We start from the raw sequence: 20,343 nt of genomic DNA on the forward strand, positions 1-20,343 counted from the left end.
AATTTATAACTGCAGACAGCTATCAGCTATCACATACGCAGGACGAGCTAAACCACTGCTGATGAAAACATTCTTTCGTTTGAAATGTTCACTTTGCTCTCTGGTTTGGACTGTTATTGGAAAATTAATCAAATGTTGAATGAAAGCCATATGTCTGCGAATGCACTCTTAAGTATTAGCTAAAGCGAATCCCATACCATTTGAAATTTAATACATCGATTTGAAAGAGCTATATAACGTCATGTCAAGAAAGCATTTCTGAAAATAAGGAAACTTTTCTGTTGGATGGGGATCTTAGGATAACGTTTCTAACTTTTCAGATGATCAGTCTATTTCTGATTATGAATACTCCGGATCAGAACTTCGTTTATCTCAAATGCATTATTAGAAAAAAGGAAAGAAATAAGAAAGCCTTTTCCAGAGAGACATCCCTTACGAATGCTTTCATTTATTTAAACTAGTTTATTTATTTTATTAATTAAGAAAGCATTTTTAAAATTATAGTGTAACTACAATAGAATCCCAAATAGCGGAGTAGGTTAATATTGGATAATACTTTAAGTAAGCCCTGGCAATAAAACGTAAAAACAAGTTATAAATCTGTTAATTAAAATTGTGCATTACAATATATTTACAGGCTTATATTAATCAGATAATATGTCTAAATGGGCTCACCAGCGGTCGAACGGTAAAATTGCTGAACACTGGTAGTTCCAACCTGGGTTCCATTCCAGGTGAACGACTGGTAGGTAGCAAATAACGACCAGTGCCGTGCCGGGTGACTACCTAGGCGGTGCGTCTCCCTCTCTGAGGGGCCAGAGCGGAGGTTGAACCTCCGCGCCTGGTTCTATGGAGAGGGGGGGGGACCTATAGTGTGGCAAATGGTTCATGGTTCGCGGAACAGGGAATGCCAATATGTTGTTGTTGTTGTGGTATGGTGCTCAAGGCCCATGGCAAGGCCAGACTCAAACTTGCAGTCCTTGCCGAATGAAACTAGGTACTTTAAAAAGACTAAACAAAGAGAAAAGTGAAAGAAAAATTTTCACGGATGCAGGTGTTGGACATACTACTTTGATAGAGTGTAAAAAGAAGAGGTCCGAAATTGAGTCCTGGTGTTGGAAAAGAACACGTAAGGATAGTTGAAAGAGAAAAAAAGTATGAAAGGTGGTGAATACGAAAAAGTGATGAGGGGCTTTCCCGTTTTAAAACCAATTTTACAAGAGAAAGCCCTGAAATTTTATGATGAAATTCAAAAAGGAGAACCTGGATTTACTTTTAGTGATAGCTGGTTCCACAGATGGAAAAGGCTGTACGGCATCAAGCAATTAAACGATTGTGGGGAGTAAACGATTGGCGAAAGTTGCTGGACTATTCAGGAAACGAATTTCACAAAAGCAAAGAAGTGACAGAAAATTGTGAAATAGTTGACTTACTTAAGATAGTTTCAGGCTGTGAAGAAGTTACTGATGTTTGATGCTGAAGAATGGATAGAACAAGATGAAAACTGTGAGATTTCAGGACATGCAGAAATAGATGCACTGGTGAAAGACAGTGGGGGATAAAGATGAAGATGAATCAGAAAAACCAAGAGACTGAAGACAACAGAAAAGCTAAAATGATGATCCATAGTGAAGGAGTGGAGGCCGCTGAAGGAATACTCCATTACACGGGGGACAAAAATGCATCTGTATGGGTATTTTGTTTCTCCCTCGCCTACAGGATGAAGCTGCACGACGACCGAATGAATGTGAAGGACAATCTATCAGCACACGGTATTGTTCTATCAAGAACTACTAATAATTTTTCTTCATTTTTGTATGCAAGTTTTTTTACTCAATTATCCTAAGGTATTTGTTCTTTTTATGACTCCTATTCTGCTAGAACTTTGCACAAAAAACCAACATTAATTTAATTGTATGCTGTACTTTTCTGTGTCCAGTACTGTGCTAAAAATGTCTAGGGTAATTTACAGTTAAATATTCAGAGTTCTGTAAAACCCACCCATTATTCTGTAAAACTCCACTTTTCGGAAAACCGACAGTCTCTCAGTCCACATTATGTCAAGTTTGCGGGACTCTACTCTACATAAAACCTGAACTTAAATATTTGAAAAAAATATTCATAAAATAAATTAAATATAATATAAATAATATCTTCGATAATAATGTTATTTTTGAATTCATTCTATTGCTTGGTCTTATAAAATCTTACTGCTTGCTATATTCATACTTCTTCTATTTCCTTCATTTACATTTACAAACTTTGGAACGCCAGAAATTTCAGAGGCCCGAGAGTGCTGTCTTAGTGTCCATAGGTCATTCCTGTTTTACAACAGCAAATGGCCATAAATGAGCATCAAACTCAGTTCTTCCTAAGTTTAACAGTCAGATTCACTAGGCCAAAACTTTGAGTCTCTTTAAAATCTCAAATTTACCTCAAATCATGTCCCTCAGGACAAGCTAGTAGAACAATTTCCTTCCTACTAGGCACGGTAGACCGCAACAGAGACTCAATCTACATTCATGACCAAAACTATCTTTATGTACATGAAATACATGGAACGGTACATAATATCATCACACATAAATACAAATGTCAAAAATTTAAAGCACTGCATATGATATAAAAATGATTCATAAAACAATAAAAATAGTAATTATATTTTACAAGGAGGATTCAGAAAAAAGAAATAACTCAATAAAATTAAGAATTATGAATATTATATTGAATTCGATCCTCCCTAAATTGTACACACGTTGTAAGATTCCGTGTTGTGTACTTTTAAGTTACAGCTGAATGGGAAGAATTTAAGAACTGCTAAGAGACTAATCGCTTGAGTTCGTGAGACAGTAATTAACACTTGAAAAGGGTTAAAGACCCTTTATTATTCCAATATGGTTCAACAGAACTCCGTCTTGGAGTTTTACAATAAAGCCGCCACTCGGGCTTGAACTTAGGAAACTAAGAACTAAAATTTAACTAATCTTAACTAAAGAGATATAGCCGAAGTTATCAAGCTTCTAACCGAGTTGGCCCCTTAAAGCTGAATAACGGAGAAGCTATCAATAGCCTAAAGTACGACGGAGCTTAATAATAGCTTAAGAGACAGTAGCCTAAAAGGACGGATGCATGTTAGCCAGAATCACTGGTTCTCTCTAACGGAGACAGTAGAACTTCGCGTTTAAATACTTCTCCTCAATTTGCATTCAAACGCGATTCTAAAAATACGTTCTGGCCGGAAGTTGTAAGTTGAAATTCAGGAAGACAGGAAAGGAACTTTAACTCAAAATTTAACTGTTAGGAAAATTAACATAATCTTTACAACATATCAGAATGTATTTTATGCTGGTAATAACTTTGTAAACCGCAGTTTTGGAAATTAAGTTCCACTCTTCCAGCAGTGCCCAAACCGTATTGCTAGAGGAGTGGAACATGAGGCATTTACATCTGTAACAGGAAGATGTCTTCCTGCGACTGCTTTTCCAAGTTATTCCCGAAAGCTCTCTATCGGGTTATGATCATGAGATTTTGCTTGTCGTGGTATTTTTTCAATGTCTTCACTTTCAAGGAATTCGTTAACGAGTTTGCGCGATGTGGATGAGCATTATCGTCAATAAATAAAAGGTCATATCTATATCCACCTCTGAAAAGTCTTGCATAATGTTCTAAGACCTCATCACGATATCTCTGGCTAGTTACAAATCTGTAAAGGCGTATACCCATCAATCATTATTCTTCACCCTACCATCACACCTGCATTACCGAAGCGGTCACATTCCATAATGTTCTAAGGAAGATTTAGTGCTCTCAGCTCCCAAATATAAGCCCGTTTAGAATCAGATGTTAAACTAAATCTCCACTCTTAAGTAAAGAGAACATGGAACCATTGGTGTTCTCTCTAGGTCTGATATTCTTTGAGCTATTTAAAGCAACCCGTCTTTTGTTGTGACGACAATGAAATACCATATAGCCTTGGCTTCCTGGCATAAACACATTTTCCTTAAGCCTTCTGATTAAAATCTACTATAATACAACAGTTCCAGTGGCAACTGCAAGGTCTGAACTTAACTGTCGAGCAACAGATTTCCCGCTACGACGAGAGGTTATTGCCAGATATTGATCTTGAGAAACAACTGTTGTTAATTTACGATACATCCGATAGAGATCCCACTATCTAAGACATAAAAGCAAATTCGTTATGAAAATCAACATAGACACGTTGAGCATTTTATGCACCACGCTGATACCATAGCATTCTCGATCTAGCCCGTCAAACCATCCATATACTTGTTTCTGTGACATGATTTTTCTCCAATGTGTCAGTGATTCATTCAACTATGATATAATACACTCTTTTGCAAAAAAAAAAAAATCTAAACACCATGAAGGAAGTGGTTGTTTTCGATGAAATTGAATACGTGCATAGTTCATACACAGGTAATAAAATTATTAAAAAATCAAGGTCATAGTACCTGTTCACGGCTCTCAATCACCCATTGAGTGTTCAAATTAGTAGTTGGTCGAACCGCCCCTGGCGTCAATGCATGCTTGAATTCGTCGAGGCAAGGAGTGGTAGAGGTTCCTAATGTCATCCTGAGACACATTCTGCCAGGCATTCAGTTGTCGCTCCAGATCTGCGATATTTTGTGGTGCCAGAATCTGGCGGCCTACCCTGTCCAAAAAATGCTCGATTGGTGAACGGTCTGGTGACCTTGCTGGCGAAGGAAGAGTATCAACCGCACGGAGACAGTCCAAAAATATGCGAGCGGTATGCGGCCTGGCATTATCTTGTTGAAAAATGTCCCCAGGATGACTTGCCATGAAGGGTAATACAATCGGCCGCATGATGGTATCAACATATCGTTGAGCTCTTAAAGATGTACAGAGGATGACTAAAGACGACAGGTGACAGGTGACGGAGGACGGGGACGCCTGGTGTTTAACGGAGGTAAACAGGCATATGTCCCACGCCCTCCCCTATATAGATACAAGAACTCCCTGGGGTCCCACAAGGGCGCACCGGGAGTTACTGAGCCTTCATGAAAAAGTTTACATGGCCATGCAAGGGCTATTCCAGTTTGACATTGGTTCTGTACAGATTCTTATGTTAATGGTTGACCTGGGTGTTCATAGGCCATAATGCATACATGAAACATAACATTACATACATGATATGACATGACATTAAACTTATACATAATACTTGCATGAATTAGTACATACATACTTACACTTCACATGACATTAGACTACACATACATAATGCATGACATTAATCTACACTTATTAGAGTTATAACCTGACTGTATACTACGTTAAGCTAATGGTATTGCGAACTTGCTAAGTTACTTTATAACTGGATTACTTATAGTTTACATTATTGCTATTACTTCTTAAATGACATTATGATATATAACAAGACAGGCACACATACTTTGCCTTATAATCATATATGCGTTACTTAAAATAATACACATGGGGCACGCGCTAATGACTACATTACCGATTACGTTATGTTAAAAGTACACATAGTATGACGTATTACACTCATTGATTAAATTACTTACATTACACTATTACTTATATTACTTACATTACACAGTTACTTATACACTTACATATTTACAATTTTAGACATAACACCTGCTAAGTTACAATAGAGACATAGAATTATTGCGCTGTGTATGCTATTATTCCTATGTTGGTTGGCAGACATCCTGCCCTAGAGCGCTCAGCTGCTGTATAATTTTACATATATTTCTTATCGCAGGTGCGTGTTTGATGATGAACCTCTTGTAAGGTACTATATCCGTAGTGGGATATGGTAGGTGATGGCTCGTCGTGAGGCTACAGTTGAACATGTAGTGGTCGGGGGAGCCAATTTCCCCACACACACACGCTTCTGTCATGGAAATAGCACGCTTATAAAAGAAGGTGGGAAAAGGGCCATGCCCCGTGATATAGTTTACTAAAGGGGGTATGGCCTGTAAGCGTTCTTTATCTACTACAGGGTAGAACTCGAAAGTCCTTCTGCCGGTATCTCCATTCTCCCATTCGTGTTGCCATTGTTTATTCCCTATGTCTCTTAGTTGTCTTTTTAAAAATGACGGCGGGATTAGTGCTGAGACAGCCTGTGCATTATTGTTGATTGCTGCCTCATTGGCCAGTTGATCTGCCATCTCACTGCCTGCGATCCCAGAGTGGCCTCTTACCCATTTTAACTTGATGTTAGATTGCTGGTTGCTATGCAATGTCTGTTGGATTTGCAGGATTATGGGAGATGTGTGATGATGATTCTTTAATGCCTGCAGCACTGACATGCTGTCTGTGCAGATTTCTGTTCGTGCAAGTTGTATGTCATGTGCGTACTGTATTGCCGCTTCAATTGCTATGGCCTCCGCCTGGAAGATACTATTGTGAGCTGCAAGATGACCTTTCCATTGACTGTGAAGTGTACCATGCTCATAATAAGCATAAGCACAACCCACTCCGTTATCATGTTTGGAGCCATCTGTGTAGAATTGCGAGGCGACTGGTACATCCTCTATTCGCGGCGTAGATCTCTTTGCTATTTTGACGTGTATGCCCGAGTTTTTATGTGCTGGGTGCACGTGCTGTGTGCTGCCTGGTGTTTCGTACTGCAGCGTGCTGAAGACTGTGGTGTCGAGTGCAGCATTCTCCTTTAATCTTATTACCCGCTCATATATTGCTTCTAACTTGGCCCTGATGTGAAGGGGTGTGAGCCCGGTAAGCACAAGTGCTGCATTTGTCGCGGTTGTTCTATATGCCTTGCTAATGTTGAGAGCAAAAGGTCTTTGAATTGCTGACAGAGCTTTTATTTTACGGCTGCTCATTGGTAGTGCCCAAATAGCTGAGGCATAGAGTACAATCCTTTCTGCAACCGTCAAGTAGAGCAGTTTTTGAATGTAAGGGTTCTGCCCCCAGTTTTGTCCCCGAAACTGCCTGGCTTTCTTTGCAATGTTAGCTGTTCTGACTTTGACTTCTTGTAGATGTGGTAGCCAGGTCAAGCCTTGGTCCCACGTGACTCCAAGGTATTTCAACGTTTTGGTGATTTTCAAGTTTCTGCCCATTAGCTTAATACAAGGTCGTCTCGTGGGGTTTGTACCTGGACGCGGTATGACCATGGCCGTAGATTTCTGGGCTGAGATAACGAGTTTCAGCTTTTGGCACGTGTCATAGAATTTGGAGCAAGTGGCGGAGCCGTTCCTCTCCAGTTCGTCTCGCGTACGGCCAGTAACTAGTAGTGCCGCATCATCGGCATACGCCACTTCTTTGGTGTGGTCAGGCCAATTGAGTTGCAGTAGCGCATTGAACGTAATTATCCAAAGCAGGGGCCCCGCGCAAGAGCCTTGTGGGCAACCCCTCTCCTGCTTCTTTGTATAGACACCACTATTGTTTGCGATTATGAGACTTCTTGAGTCCAGATAATCGTTGAAGATGTTATATAGATTCCTGGGGCACTTTGCCTCCCTGAGGGCCTGCTTGATTGCAGGCCACCAGAGGGAGTCAAAGGCACTCTGAAGATCTAGTGATATAAATGCCGTGTGCCGGTTATTGGCTCTATTATCGTTAATGTGGCTTCTGATCTTATCTAGAGCGTGTACTGTAGAGAGGCCAGTTCTGAACCCATATTGGTTATTGCTAAGGAATTTGGTACGGTGAAGGTGGTACTTTAGCCTATTCACCAGAAGTTTCTCGTAAACCTTCCCCAGCGCAGACAATAAACATATCGGTCTGTAGGAGCTGGGGTCTTCTGGTGATTTATTCTTTTTAAGAAAGAATACGACTTGGCCCTTTTTGAAGGCCGATGGAAATATCTGCTGTCTTAGCAATTTATTAAAGAAGGCCTTGAAGTATGTTGGGCAGGCAGTGTATGCGACTCTGATGATTGCATAGTCCAGTCCGTCAGGGCCTGGCGCTTTCTTGAGCGGAAGATATTTGAAGACTTGCTTAATCTCCTCCGTTTCGAAAGGGATATCATCCGGGGTATCTGGGACGTCTTGACAGTCTCTTGTTAGTCTTTGTTGTGGCGTGTCATCCTCTGGGTTATCTTCCCTGAAGGCTGCATTCAGATATGTGGTAGCAGTATCTTCTGCTATGTTGCAGGTGGAGGGTGGATTTGTGGTCTTGGCGTACAGATGATCCGGCTTGAAGACTTTGGAGGTTGCTAGTTTGTGCAGTATTCCATATGGATTTGAGTTCTCCGTACAGAACTTCCGCCAGCTGGCGATCTTCGCCTTTAGGAGGTTAATCTTGTACGCTGCTCTTTCCTTTCTGAATGCTGCGAGGATTGTAATCTTTGCTTCCTCGTCTGTCGTAGAGCGTAGACGGCGTCCTAACGCCCTGCACTTCTGCCGTTGTTGGCGCAGTTCTTTCGTCCACCACGCAATACCCTGTAGTCGTTTTGCAGTCCTGGTGGGCAGGTATTGATCACATATGCATCGAATGGTGTCTAAAAGTTGTTCTGTATGGTCATTAAGGTCATTCTGATTATTGCATAGATCCAACGCTTGCTCCTTTTGTTGAAGCGCCTGCGAAAAGGCCCTTGTGAGTGCCTGTATTCTATTCTTTGGTAACTTAAATCTCCTGAGTATGCTAATGCTCGTATCACCTTCTATATTGAAGTAAATATATCGGTGGTCCGAACAACTTTCGTCTTCGGCCACCTGCCAGTCATGGACATTGTTGGCGATGTCCTGGGTAGTGATAGTGATATCCGGCCAGCCCTGATGGTAGGTATTATCAAAGGTTGGCTGTGCATGAGGTGCATTGATAATTTGAAGGCCGTTAGAATTCAGGAAATCTTCTAGCAGTTGCCCTTTAGGGGTGGTGGTGGGATACCCCCATATGGTACTATGGGCATTGAAATCACCACCGAGTAAGTGCGGGATCGATGGGTACTTAAAGCTAATGTCCTCAATGCTTGAAATAGTCTCTTGAATGTCATCTGGAGGGGGGCTGTAAATTGAAGAGATAATTAACTGCATCCTCGCAAAACTTAATAGTATTGCTACGTGGTCTCGCTGTCGCTTTATAATGAGAGGCGACCAGGCTGTGTTGCAGCAAACTATTGCAGTTCTTGGTGCAGGTTCATTTGCTGCGGCTTTGCACTGGTAAATATTCCAGGCAATTGGTAGGCATGCCACCTCTCCAGTTCTGCAGTACGGCTCCTGTATTAAGAGTATATCTGGCTTATGGGTTACTGCGTGCTGTGCAAGATGCGCCGTTGCGGCTTCTGCCTTCTGCAGGTTTATTTGAATACATTTTATAGAGTCTCCTGGGGTACGCGATGCTGTCAGTTGTTGATCAGGCGGTTGCGGCTCAGTCATATTTTGTGCCTCTTCTGATTGTAGCGACGTACCTGCCGTACGACGGGCAGTTGACATCGTAGGCAGGGTGGTTGCAAGAGATGCTTCTGCCGGTCCTGTAGTTGTAGTCCGCGCAGTTAATGCAAGCAGGTCGTTGTGCACGGCAGTTTCGCACTTCGTGGTCGTCTGTACAGAACGCGCAGTAGTTTCTATTTTTGCAGTTTTTCTGGACGTGGCCAAATTCCTGACACTTATAACACCGCTTGGTGTTATAAAACTCCGAGATTCTATAGACTCGCCAGCCAATGTAAAGTCTTGGGGTCTGCAGGAGGCGTTTGAAGATAGATGGTTGACACTCAATGACCCACTTGACAGTGTTCCATCTGTCCCGGAGTTTGTAGAGGATTCTGGCTGTCGCTTTGGTGGCATTGAATTCTGATGCTAAAGTACGTTCCAATTCTGTCTCCTGTATATCAACTGAGACTCCGTGTATGGCAATTCTTGGTAGGCGTGTGGCCGGAACTTTTATGTCCACTAACTCTTGGCCTTTATCACTTGTCAGTGAGCTTTGCAGCTTATTTAGATCGTTCTCTGAGTGGCAGTCAACTGCCAGTCCTCCTTTTTGTATGTTTCTTATAGCCGCGACCTTTACTCCTAGCTTTGGCAGTGGGAACACCTCGCTGAGTTTAGTTTTGAGTTCCTGGCTCGTAGAGCAGGTGGCCTCCTTCGGATATATTAGTAGCGTGTGACTTGGCGCTGCCACTTGGTGTTGACTTTTTATCTTCGCTGTAACTGCCGCGTAGGTTTTCTGCTGCTGTACGTGTCGTTGCTGCGACTCCTCGTGTGCTGTTGTCCTGTTGCACTGTGCTCGGACTGCTGCCGTGTGCGAGATCACAACACAGCACTGTTGAAGTGTTTGTACTTGCTTCGGTTGTTGGTGGATTGACTATAGGGGTTGGACCCTCAAGTGCTAACTTTCGCAGAGCTTCTAACGCCTGTAGTAAGTCCTCTCTAAGATTGGTGGGCAGACAGTACTTACCACCTCTATACGTAAGTACTCCGCTTTTGATATGTTCGTGAACTGTATCCACTTTACTCTCGTAGGTAAGGTCAGAGGTCAGTAACACTGTTAAATTTGTGCAGCTGGGAGTTACGTCCCCGTCAATTGGTAGTACAGCTTGACGTGGCATGATGCATTTAATTGGCCTGTATTCACTGGCGTTGTCTCTCAGGTAGTCTCTGTTGCCACTTAGAGACACTGAGTACGTGATAATATAGTACTTAGTACTGAAATACACTATACACGGAACACACAAAAACACTGGTTCATTCAATTGCACTTATCACTACTGCACTGGATTATGTTACTGATGCACAGCACTAATACGCTTAGCATTAATATGCACTATACATGGGAACACACAGAATATGCTGTTTCACATATGAAGCACAATGCACGGTAGCACGCACCTGTAGAAATATTAAGGCACTATGCACAAAACACAAAAGTGGTGGTTCACGGAAACCACTATGCACAGTAGCACTTTAGATGTTAGAAATTCATTTCACTATCGCTTAAAAGGCCTTTAACATAATTGCACAATTCACTTCAAAACTCAATCACTATGTGCACTTCACAAAGGCAAATTTGCACATTTCGCGACTAATTTTAACTTTCACAATAACGCTTATGCGCTTGTTGCACTTATCACTTGCACTGGTAGCACTCACTATATCACTTATGCACTATTTGCATTTAGCATAATTTGTACAATTCACTTAAAGGCTTATTCACTATGCGCAATTCACAAAGGCAGATTGCACACTTCGCGATTAACTTCCACTTCACTATATCATGTAAGCACTTGTTGCACTTCACTGACTGCACTTCATTTGTGCATTATTTGCTCGTACACTTATTGCACTTCTCTTATTAGCACCTCAATAACACAATACAGACTTAAAATACAAATAATTGTGCTGAACCCTGAATAATGGATATACACTGAGTAGTTGAACCAAACAAGAGCACATTAACACTGAGAAGTATCACTATGAAAAATTATTGCAAATACAGAGTAAGTATACAAGGGAATCCACAAAAATTAAAACATAATGTAAGCATACTATACATTCAATAAAATATAAGCATTCAATAACAACAGAACCTGTGTTCAATAAGAATCGCATCTGTAATTAATCTAATTAATTTACAAATTCAGTTACTGCAATTGAGATGCTCATACCGATTAGAGTGGAAAGTTATCAAATGCTGAAAGACACTTATATGAAAACACAAAGGTATTTTTTAAATGTCTGTATATGCAATTAACCTAATTAAAAATACCAAAACACAAGTAGTTGCAACTTATAAGATCAGCTAGACAAATTAGGGAGAAAAATCAGATGAAAAACACATATGAAGGCACATTATGTAATCAATATCTCCGAAATCAATTAATCAGTAGCTGCATTCAACAATTCATTGTCTGTAATTAGCCAACAGTTATTGACAGTTATTGCTGCTTTACTACTCGTGCCAGTTAGGATAAATAAGATAATCTTATGCTGAAACACACGTTATTCATGCGCAGTATACAGTGGTCAGTTGGACCAATGAATTGTCTTATAATTAATTACATTTAAAGCCTGCCCATGTAACAACCAAATTACTAAGCAACATGACAGGACATACATAACGAATACATGAATCAACTTAGAATGTGCTGCATACAAATTCAAATAATCTAGTGACTTCTAACCTGATAATTAAGCCGAATTATGAAAGTTAATTAAAGAGCTTACCTTCTTGCTCGGCTCTGTTCTTCTGTACTCAGCATTGGTAAAACATTTGCACAGAGATTACGGAAACACAAGAGCTTGAACACTGCACACGCACTTCACAATTGCAAAATTAAGACACTACGCTAATTAGTCATTAGCATGAACCGTAGCTCTGGGATCGATGTTGACACTTGCACTAAGTTGGAAATGGAAAATAAATATGCTAGAAATTTAGAACTCTTTAACTACCAGTCCGATCAGTTCCAAATTTAGATACTCATAATCCCCTCTTAATGACAGGGACAATGCTGCTGGAATTAATTAGCTGACTCAATTAGATCCGGGGATAGCGCTCTGGAAAAAAAAAAAAAGCCCCACTCTCGTTAAGTATCCTTTTGTTGTCGCCCTTCGAATGTCGCTCAGCAGGGGGTTGTTGCTTCCGGGCGACCGTTAAGGTTCGCGAAAGGTCAGAGGTCACTGTTACCTCGTGGTTTAAAAAAAAAATGAAAATTATCTAAAAATTCATATCTCTTGATCCAGCTGTCGGAATGTCTTAAAACTGGTATCCTTAGAGTACTAAAGACGACATGAAGTCATAAGAAATAACGCCCCACACCATCACACCAGAAGTTATGGCTGTATGCCTTTGTAAAACAAAGGCTGATTAAGACCGCTGGCCCCGTCCTCTCAAGACATGAACAAGGTGGTCATCTGCTTCAAAAGTGAAGCGGGATTCATCGCTGAACACTATACGATGCCAGTCTGATAGCAGCCATGATGATCGGTTGCGACACCACTCCAGATGGTTCCACCGATGTTGTGGGGTGTCAAAGGCAAACGTCTTAAAGGCCTCTGTGAGCTTAATCCCGCCTCAGACAAGCGCCATGAGATGGTGGACGGTAGCACGGGAGGTATAGACGTGGCTGTAGTGCGTTGAATATTCGACAATGATACCGTTGGGGCGGTTCGGGCCTGGCGAACAATCATCCTATCTTGCCTCGCATTTATGCTCCTTGGCCTTTCAATGCCTTCATTTCGTCAGCAATTTCCTTCTAGGAAAGATTGCTGCCAACATCTTTGCAGCAGTGTCTGTACGCTGCAGGTGGCGGACTATTGCTTGGTATGACCACCCAGCATCACGCTGTAAAACCTATCTCTATTTTTCCACATATACTAAATTAGATCCTAAAATGAACCTGGAGAATTCTCGCACAGGCGTGAATTAAATACCAGCACAGAAGAAGGATGCAAAATAACCCTTTATTAAATCAAACTAATTTAACAGAAAGCACGGACTTCGAGCGTTAGCAAACACCGTTCACTTGCGGCGGAAACTAAACGTAGACTATAATACAAATCAAATCTGAAAAATAAACGAGTGCAAGAACGCACTTCAAAATCATTCCTAAGTGATGGACTCACAGAGATCTAACCGGCGCGATATTAAACTGACTAGGCCAAGAGGCTTACTAGCGTGACCGCAAAATACTTGTAACAACGAAACGTGCGGTAGGCTAGCGAAAAACGCTCTGAATAAACTGAGATAATCACACGTTTAAATAGCACTTCACTTAACTTTAAATTTACATCCTGGCGAGAGAATGTGAGGGGAAGTTTGAGAAATTGAGAACAGGAAAACTTAAAATAAATTTGTTATTAAAATTAAAAAAAAAACCTGCACAGTAAGTAACTACCAATAATGAATAATTAAATGAATTATTCAAAACATTCATGAAGATATTTATTTATGAATATTATCTACAATTATGTAAAACCTAATATTTAATTTTAACTTTAACTATATAATTATATATGAAATTTACTGTGATCTACTATGATTACCCCCAAAGCTGACAGTGGTTAAATCGTTATGAACAAAACTGCTTTCCCTGTTTGAACGATTTATAACAGATGGCTAATGTTTCACAGATTGAAATTTGTAACTGAGTCGAAATATTTGTATCGTTTATTTTTACTATACTCAAGAATTTTCAGCTTCTCCCCTCGAAAATTAAAATCACTGTTAAAACAGTTAATAGTTACCCAGTTTATTAAAAACGCCTCTAATTTCATCGACACCTGCTTGTGTTGGGTTTCATTTCCTTTAAAAATCTTACAATACTGTCATTTTATTTCACTGTGCTATTCCCAGTTAAAAAATTTTTCAATCATAGCTTAAAACCAGATATTCATTTTTTGTTTCCTCATCAAAGTTGAGCAATTCTTTTAATTTAGTACCCAACTAAAATTTGAAGTAGCCCTCAGTTATTTGGTGGGAAAGAATTTCGAAACAAATCAAACTTTACGATATTATCTGTCAGAAATTCGTAATGTATTTTATGAAATGCATCATAAATTTCTTTCAACAACACCATTTTTAATGATTCGGTAAAGAATGAAGCACAAAATTTATGCGTTAAAGATTAAAAATTTCTCCTCAGAAATAATTTCGCACTGAAAATGGAGATGCAGAAATTTAATTTAAATCTGCATTTGAAATACGAAGAAAGTAAAAAAACAAATCAGTTTAAAAATGAACATTAAGAAGAATCACTGCAACTGTCTGACGGCAAATTTAGAGTTAATGCATTTTACGCGCGTTTTGATATAGGGTGGGCATCCTTAGATGAAAGCGTTTGAACAAATAAAATTTCATAGTGGTAATTTTATTTTCTTACAAAACTTATCAGAGATGGATAAAATGTTTTATCTATGGAAAAACCGCAAGAACTTGAGATTAAAATCAAGTGATATGTGCTTTTAAATATATTTGCAAAAATTAATTTAAAACTTAGAATCCTTCTACATATTTACCCTTTTTAACTGGAGCATTTCATTAAGAATATTACTGACTTTGCTTGCTTGGTGTGGCAAAAAAAGAACGATTAGTTTTCAAACTAAAATAATACTTACTTTTATTTACCTACAAGCATGTCACAAGAAATACTTATGAAACTCGCATTAATAGCAATTAAAAATGATTATGTGCCTAATTACACATAAAAGAAATAATTTCTATTTTCGCTCATCTAAAATGGGAGAAATAAATAAAATATTCAGATGTAAAAAAAATAATTTATTGTTTAAATTATTTCTTCTTCTTAAATTTGTTGAAAAAATTAAATTTAGAAAAACTGATCTTAAAGGGAATAAATACTCTTGTAATTCGCTGGCAAACGCCGAAAGCCCAAGCACCGACTCTGAGAATGTGAAAAGAAGCTTCCCTACATTTCAAATGAAATAGAGCAAATACAACGACATTTCAAATACAACGACATTTCAAATTAAATAGAGATTTTTATTCCAAAATTGGAAACAAAATTCAATATACTCGAATCTTAAGAGCTGTTTTGTATCAGTGTGACCACTCTGAGCCAAAACTCTTTTTGTCCGAGATATAGGCAGGGCCCAAAAAAGCAGTTTCTAGAGGGATTAGGTATTTATGTATGTAAGAAACAAGAAAAAACTGAAATGCTCTCGCCGGGATTCGAACTCCGGGCTGCTAGCTGGACGTGCTACCAATTACACCACGAAGACACACGGCAAGGAAAAAGAACATTCCTCACACCTTAACTGCAATAGGAATGTCCATCGAAGGGGAGAGTAAGACTGATCAGACATGGCTTCGAGAGGTGTATCGCCTGAAGAGCAATGCACGTTTGTTAGTATATTCGCAGTTCTTTATCGTGCGTCTAATGCGTAATTTGGTTATTTTTTGTCCTACTTTACACAATTTTAATTTCTTCATTTAACTGTTTAAATTTTGGGCTTTAATTCAATCATTTTGTTTGTAAAGCTTCTTATGTTTATTAACTCATTAGCCTATAATTTTTACCTTTTCTGCCACTTCTTCTTTAGTTGGCTATAACCAGGATAAAAATTATTTAACGTATAAAAGAATAGAGTTCTTGAAGTTCAACATTCTGTCCGACGTCAGGTTACAGAGCCAGGCAAGCATTTCCCAATCCTGCACTGTTAAGTCATCTCAAGTCGTCTGGGTGCACGCTGTTCCTGTAACAAGTTTTTAACCTGGCAATCAGACACCCTGTACATACAAATAGCGCTTTAATTCCATGTCTAACATCAGGAGTAGTTATAAAATAATACATATAATTAACTAAATGCAGTTTCGTTTTAAAAATGTTAATATTAAAATACGTTGATTCTAGAAATATTTATTTAAGTCAAAAACGCTTTTAATATAATAAATGTAGTTTCTATGTATTTTAAACATACACACAACAGAAGGAAGGTTAGGAAATCTAACTTTTTTTTTCTATTTGTTTTCTGCCAATCTGTTAACAATTTCATTAGAATCTATTCCTTTAAATGTATTGTGTGATGTAGCCGTTCCTCAATAGACACTAATGCCGGCTAGCTTTAAAAGGATTTATTAACAGAGCACACAGGAACGGTTACAAACAAAAGAAATATGCATAAAAATGAAACTTATACCAAATGGAGCATCAAACATTTGAATAACGTAACATAGTAAACTATCATCATGGCGGCTGGAGGTCGACTGACGTTTTTTTCATATCGCCACGAAATGGCATTTAAATAAAATAGTTCGGTTACAGTTCATGAGTTCATGGCGTTGAATAAAATAGTTCAGTTACACTTAAATAGGTCTGTTACATCTGTATTTTACGCATAAATAGGTAAAACGAAACGTATTATACGCACGATACTCACGGCACTTATTATACGTACAAATAGAATACTTAAATTACTTAATTTGGATTATTTTAAATATAAAATAATATAATTAATTCATTTCAAAGTAGAAAAAGGATCTTTCGTATATTGCAGTCTGTGCAAGTAATCGCATAACTATACGATTATATTGAGAAGGTATACTTCATTTGTGACTCGATTATAGTTTTTAGAAAACATTCGACGTTTAATAACATCTCATCGTTTAATAAATTTATGTGCTTAAAATACAAGCATACTTAAACTAATCCTTTTCATTACGATATTCATTAAGAAAGATAAGTTTACGAAAGTTAATTTCCTTTCATATGGGTTCCACTTTACTCGATCTCCATATTTTTTGGAAGATTTTCATCATGATGACCTTAAATTTTCTCTCTTTCCTAGTACTGTATTTTAATGGATGAAACATTTCAGTATGATATTTTCTGAAGCAGAAATACATCGGTATAAAAAGATGGCAGAAAGGAAAATTGTATAATTTATCAGGAAATATATATATATTTTTTAATTTAATAAAAAAAACAAGCCGTCATTAAGCAAAAATGAAATCATTATTAAAAATTTATTTTGTTGGCTATAAATTAAAATTACTCATTCTTTGCTTATTTTCAACAACGACATTTCAAATTAAATGGAGATTTTTATTCCAAAATTGGAAACAAAATTCAATATACTCGAATCTTAAGAGCTGTTTTGTATCAGTGTGACCACTCTGAGCCAAAACTCTTTTTGTCCGAGATATAGGCAGGGCCCAAAAAAGCAGTTTCTAGAGGGATTAGGTATTTATGTATGTAAGAAACAAGAAAAAACTGAAATGCTCTCGCCGGGATTCGAACCCCGGGCTGCTAGCTGGACGTGCTACCAATTACACCACGAAGACACACGGCAAGGAAAAAGAACATTCCTCACACCTTAACTGCAATAGGAATGTCCATCGAAGGGGAGAGTAAGACTGATCAGACATGGCTTCGAGAGGTGTATCGCCTGAAGAGCAATGCACGTTTGTTAGTATATTCGCAGTTCTTTATCGTGCGTCTAATGCGTAATTTGGTTATTTTTGTCCTACTTTACACAATTTTAATTTCTTCATTTAACTGTTTAAATTTTGGGCTTTAATTCAATCATTTTGTTTGTAAAGCTTCTTATGTTTATTAACTCATTAGCCTATAATTTTTACCTTTACTGCCACTTCTTCTTTAGTTGGCTATAACCAGGATAAAAATTATTTAACGTATAAAAGAATAGAGTTCTTGAAGTTCAGCTTTTTGGCCAAGTCCGCTGACCATCTCCTTATTGCTTAAATTTACCTGAATAGGCTTTAGCCTTTTGGTAGCCGTATTTGCTTGTAAGATTAGAGGGCCTGGCCCAAAGTTTACAGTAGGACTTTGCGTGTGAATTACATACTTTGAATTATTTAGTTTCAATAATTACTTAAACACTTAAATTACACAAGCAGCTTTTACTTTGTTCTTTACTTACCCTGTAAGTTGTTAAATTGAAGTTATAACAAAAAGATTTATTTTAAACCTTTTCCTGAGTACGCAGTTATTTCTCGGAAGACTGAAACGAGGATAAGTCTCCTAACTGTCTACGCGGAGCTAGCATTTAGCTTTAAAATGCACATGTTCGATATAAGTCTGTAGTTTATTATACACTGGTGTGCAAAAATTAAGGAGGAGACGGTTTTTTCAACGTAACTTTGTACAAAAGCTTTCCAAATCAACACATTTAATACCGTAAGATCCCCAATACGTAAGGACATGAGTAATGTAAGCAACACTTACTAAAAGAGAAATCAGAGGGATAAAAAGAAGCTTTATGGAAAAAGTAGCATGGAGCGCAATGCGACTGAAGGCCGAAACATCCCTGTGATGGGTGTCCAACAAGAAACATCCGGTCTTTAATAGGGTTATGATCTCCCCTGACTGCTAGGCAGGTTTCACAGCGTCTGCCCATGCTGAAATTGAGGGTGTCAATGAGTTGTTGAGGTATTGCTGCCCATTCGTCTTGCAGCGCCAATCGAAGCTCCGGAATCGTTACTGGTGGTAAGGTACGAGCTTGCCAAGCGTCTGCCTAGAAAATCCCATACATGCTCGATGGGATTGAGATCCGGAGATCGTGCCGGCCAATCCATACGTTCAATATCCTCAATCTCTAAGAGCTGTTCGGCAGCTGCTGTGCGATGACATGGTGCATTGTCGTCCATGAAAAGGAACTGCGGACCCACAGCGCCTCTAAAAAGACGCACATATGGAAGAAGAAACTCGTTACAATAACGGGTCCCGTTGACTGAACCTGCGTCGAAGATGTGAAGGTCTGTACGACTACCAAGCATGATGCCTCCCCAAACGAGAACACCGCCACCTCCATACCTGTCCCTTTCAATGATGTTCGAGGGATGATTGCGGCTTCCCCGCTCTCTCCAGATGAGTATGCGATGAGAATCGCTACTCAGACTGAATCTGCTCTCATCTGTAAAGAGTACTCGTCCCGATTCATTGTCTCTCCAATTCCGGTGTTCCCGGCACCACAGACAACGCCTTCTCCGATGGGCAGGCGTTAGAGGTACACAGCGTACAGGGCGTCGTGCAAACAGACCACCACCGTGCAGTCTTCTGGCCACTGCAAAACGCGATATCGGTCGTCCAGTCGCCTGTGTCGTGTGTCTAGCGATTTCTCCCGCTGTCTGCCGCCTGTTTCTTCTGGCCTGTAAGGCAATATACCGGTCATATGCGGGTGTGGTTCCTCGTGGACGACCACTACTAAACCCCCGGATAGCTGTTCCTGTAGTTTGAAATTGTCTCCAAAGTCGTGAAACGATGCTGTGAGCAATTCCGAACTCTGCAGCCACACTTGTTACACTGCGGGCTTCCTCCAACTTCTCAATGATTCGACCTCGGGTAAAAGCATCCAGATGTTGTCTAACAGATTGATTATTCGCCATTTCTCGCTGAGGCAGCAACTCGGTGTGATTTTAACTGCTATACGGCGTGCAATCTCTTTGCCAGAAATACTGATCTTACACCGACAACATGCTTTATACTACTCAGACACTCCCCCATTACGTCTACCTGCATATATGCGCATGTGCTACCGTACATCACCTTACTTAATCTCCTGATTGCTCTTTCTGTCCGCTCTGCTTCTTCGTTCAGCTGATATGCTAATTTTTCGACTTCGTCCTTAATTTTTGCACACCAGTGTAGTGTAAATTTTATTATAATGACGTTTCACGTATCAGGCAGCTATCCTTCGCATCGCTTGTCACTGACGTTCTTCAATATCTCGTTACCCTTAAGCTATGCGTTTCCAACAATCAATGGTTAAAAAAATGTTATGAACATATATGTTCACATTTAGCTACAGAATAAACTGTTGAAGTCTTATAACTTTATACTGATATACTTTACATGTTAAGTTATAAGTTTGTAACATATTTTGCCTTATTACCGCGTGTTTTCTTGGTGTTATTGGAAGCACATCCGGCTAGCGGTCGAGAGGTAAGGCGTTT

General features: G+C 39.3%; 1 protein-coding gene across 3 annotated transcripts in view; it reads left to right on the top strand.

Moving 5' to 3' along the window:
• LOC118188257 (leukocyte elastase inhibitor-like) overlaps positions 1–20,343 on the top strand; it is a 75,030-nt gene that overhangs the window by 45,627 nt on the left and 9,060 nt on the right. The gene's annotated exons all lie outside the window — the stretch shown is intronic.

Source organism: Stegodyphus dumicola, chromosome X1, assembly GCF_044657685.1.
Source record: "Stegodyphus dumicola isolate Sdum_Otavi_A_Nest chromosome X1, ASM4465768v1".
Taxonomy (NCBI): Eukaryota; Metazoa; Arthropoda; class Arachnida; order Araneae; family Eresidae; genus Stegodyphus; species Stegodyphus dumicola.